The sequence below is a fragment of the Zea mays genome, chromosome 5 (assembly GCF_902167145.1).
Source record: "Zea mays cultivar B73 chromosome 5, Zm-B73-REFERENCE-NAM-5.0, whole genome shotgun sequence".
Lineage (NCBI taxonomy): Eukaryota > Viridiplantae > Streptophyta > Magnoliopsida > Poales > Poaceae > Zea > Zea mays.
The window spans coordinates 59936150-59940241 of record NC_050100.1 but is presented as its reverse complement, the minus strand read 5'-3'; the positions used below and the strand labels follow the sequence as shown (position 1 = coordinate 59940241).

The 4092-nt window shown below is 45.5% G+C and overlaps 1 pseudogene; it reads left to right on the top strand.

The window, feature by feature from the left end:
• The first annotated feature begins 804 nt into the window (after window positions 1-804).
• LOC103628223 (putative E3 ubiquitin-protein ligase RING1a) lies at window positions 805-3543 on the top strand (annotated as a pseudogene).
• Window positions 3544-4092: the final 549 nt, after the last annotated feature.

The window sequence follows — 4092 nt, the reverse complement described above, 5'->3', positions numbered from 1 at the left end:
GTGTGGTTGGATGGGAGGGAGCAAGCGTCGAGCTTGATGAAACACTGATAAGCTAGTTATAGCAGAGTGCTTGTAGGGTGTGGGCAGCAACGATAGAGGAGGGAGAAGAGAAGGGGGCGGGCATCACACGAGGGGTTGTCGATGGGGATCACGGTCGAGGAGGACGGGGGCGGGGGCGGGGGCGCCAGGGCAGTGGCACGACCTCGCCATGTGGACGTATCCCCTCCACGCTTAATAGTAGGGATTTTGTCTGTCCTTATACCACTGGTCAAGAGCCACAATTTGTCGCCAACGGTTCAAAAATATTTTGGTTTTCCATGCGAAAGCAAAGCCACAAGTACAAGTACTTCACTTCAGTTCATGTTTTCTCTTAATGATTTTGGTAATATATAATGTGATGGAAAGGTAATATTAAATATTGATTAGCAGATTATCATTTCTACTCATTTGTGTCTAACTATGTAGCAATATCTCTAAACTATTAAGAGCCTATTGTAGACCGCCCCCGCCTCCTCTACGCCCACGCGCCGTGACCGTTTCAACCGCCGCGAGCCGCCCGCCGCATGCCCAGCTGCTACCTCTGCGAAATCCCTCGCCCAGCTACTACCTCCGCGCACCAGATCCACGCCAACATCCACGCCCAGATCCAGTGCACAGGATGCCCCCGCCTCCCCTCTCCGCGATCCGCGCGTGACCTAGCCTAGCTGAGCGCTCCACGAAATCCACGCCCTCCTCGCAGAGGAGTATGCCCTGATCCGTGGCGTCCGGGGCGACATCCAATTCATCACCGACGAGCTAGCCAGCATGCAGGCCTTCCTCAGCAGCCTGAGCAAGTGCGAGGAGGGCCACAACAACCAGACGGAGGACTGGATGAAGCAGATCTGGGACGTCGCCTACGACATCGAAGACTGCATCGACGACTTCGCCCACAGCCTCCGTCCAGACCCCAGGGGCAGCGGCTAGGTGACGGCCGTCCGCAAGATTCTCTACGAGATCCGGACGTGGTACCCCCGCCGCAACATCGCCACCTAGATCGTCGATCTGAAGAACCGCGCGCAGCATATCGGCGAGCGCCGAACCAGGTACGCAACCCGACAACTCGTCCGCGCCCAGCAGCCTGTGGGGTGAAGTGCTCTGTGCTTGCAGGCGCCTGCAACCTCTGCAACGGTGGCATCCGCTTCGTCCGGGACAAGCACCCCAACAGGTATTGTATAGCCGCGTTGCTCAATTTTCAGTCAAATCAACATCGATTCAGTCGCTGAGAGGTTCTTCTGATGGGTACGCAAATCCAACGAACAGGAGCATCAGGGACATGCCGCTGCAGATTGAGTCTAGGAGGGAGCTCCTGCAGCGATCAGGGAGGTCCCCTGACGGCATCTCCAGTGTTATTCTCGTCGAGAAAGACAGGTGCCTAGCCATAAGCTTCCTTCAAGAATGGCTGAATGCTACTACAGATTGCTCGATGACGAGGTGCTCATCTTATAATTATTCTTGCAGGTCTTTTATCAAGTCTAAAGTAGTGATAAGGATAATGGAATACCTCAACCTTTTTGAGATCCATGGTTTGAATTAGCCTCAAATAAACAATCTTATAATCATCCAATACACAGAAAGCAAAATGTTTGGATCAATAACTCATAAAATTTATCTGATCATGAGAAACTCTAGGTAACCAAACGTGGCCTAAGCATGAATGCATGATGACAATTGATGACATTGATGTGACTAATCATCACGGTCCTTCAGATGAAAAAAGATAGTTGGAAATAACTAACACAACACTCATGATCGATCCACCTTTAATCGACAAGCTTAAACCTCTAATAGGCTCTTCTTCTGGTGATGGGTTTGATGTTCTGCCTCTAGCCACAGATCAGCCTGCTGGACCAGTTTCAGCGATACCTAAGGTGTGATGTGCCTTTTCATATTTTCCTACAAGAATATGTTTGTAACTAACTATTTACAAGTTCGAAGTTTGGCAATTTCATTGCTTGATTTGGACCATTTGCTGTTCTATTTTGCAGGCATTATCCGGAAGACAAGGACAGTTATGGAATGTTTGCACCGGTTCTGTAGAGACTGCATCGACAAATCTATGCGACTAGGGTATGGTGGCAGACATCATTTTCTCTAAAATTGTGTCACAATCAATTTTAACAAGTAGAATTCACAGTTTAATTTTGTCTCAATTCATAAAATAGTGCTATATTATATCTGATAATAAAGATAATGCTGATTTTGCAGAAATAACGAATGCCCAGCGTGTCGCACCCATTGTGCAAGCAGACGTTCTTTGAGGGATGATCCCAATTATGATGCACTGATTGCAGCCCTGTATCCAGATATTGATAAGTATGAGGAAGAGGTGATGTCTTATGTCTATAAGCCTTATTATCAGTTAGTAGTTTGTTGTTTAGCCTCATTTAGCTTTCACTGCAGGAATTTGCTTTCAGTGAGCAGGAGAGGATTCAGAATAAAAAGGTGACCTCATCTGCTTTGGAAATACCGGAACTGTATTTGTACATACAAAACTCATTTCTTTACATTCTTGTACCATATTTAACCATGAATATGAACACACCATTATTTTATTCATTAAAGATACAAGAAACCATTGAGGAAACATTCAGAAGACAGTCTGACGCAATTGGTAAGAAACGTTCCATGGCAAAAGCAACTGCAACTGCCTTTGCAAGGAAGTACAGGAGAACACGGGGAAGAGTTAGAACCATCCCCCCTGATATTACCCCTACTGGCTCTTCTGAGGAGGAAAGAGGAGAAGGAAATTCCAAAGAGACCATCAGAGAGCAATCTTCTACTGATGATCATTCTCCAGATTTAAGACAGAAAAGATGTCGGAAGAGGTCTGGACCACAAGGATCGCCTGCTGGAACCATTGGCAGTATCGACTACAGCTTTGAGGAGAATGATGAATTAGTTGGTGGAAAAGAAATTTTAGCCACCTCTCCGTTGCAGGGAGAGATGCTTGCTTGGGGGGGAAAATGGTGCACGGAGCCAAAATCGACATGGCAGTGTTGGTTCAAATGGCAGGACTGGAAGGAGTGGGCGCATTGCAAAATTGGTTGATTACCTCCATACTGCTGATGAAATGGATAAAGATGTATTTTTCATTTTGTGTGTATGTTCTTTTAGACATAGTATTTTCTCACAGTTACATGAACCAAAACATGTTTTCGGCGAACAACTCTTGGAACAAAACAGCAAGTTTTGGAACGTAAACAAAACATCAAGTTTCATGTTCATGTCCTGTTTCGACGGTGTTGCTTGCCTTTTCCTTTTGCCTCTGCTCTTCAAGGGAAAAAGTAGGAAAGGGTCGCTGGTCTTTTGTCACACCAGACGTATATCTCTATTGTATATTTCTTCCATGCTCCAGTAGTTCTGTCCAGATGAGCTTAACGTAAACATGGCTCCGCGTCATGGCTCCCGACGAAGCAGGGGCTGCGACTAGCGCGCTGGACGTTGCTGGGGGACCGCCTGATACTGGCGGTGGCTGCTGCCTGGGGGCAGCGGCAGAGCTCATGATCGTCGAGACCTTTGATACCAGATTGGTAGGAGCCACGTTCCCTATCCCGACAATATGTTTCCGTTGCAACGCACGGGCATCCACCTAGTTAATATATAAGGTGAGACCCAGACATGAATCTAGCTATATGGTTATACAAAAATTAGCAGATTATCATTTCTACTCATTTCCAAAAAATCAATTAAATTTGTGAAAATTTTAAGGGACTATTTAATTTTTACGGTCCGACTTCTAAGGTGGGATCCACAAATGAATCTAGCTACATAGTTACACACAAATTAGCAGATTATCATTCTAACCCATTTCCAAAAAAATGTGAAAAGTTTAAGGTGTCAACGCGATGTTTTAATTTTAAGGTCCGACTTCTAAGGTTTGACTCACATATGATTATAACTATATTGTGGCACATAAATTATCATATTATTATTCTTACTCACTTCCAAAAAAGAATTAATTTTATCAAAATTTTAAGGTGTGAATGCGACGTTTTAAGTTTAATGTTCGACGTCTAAGGTGGGACCCACAAATGAATTTAGCTACGATATTGC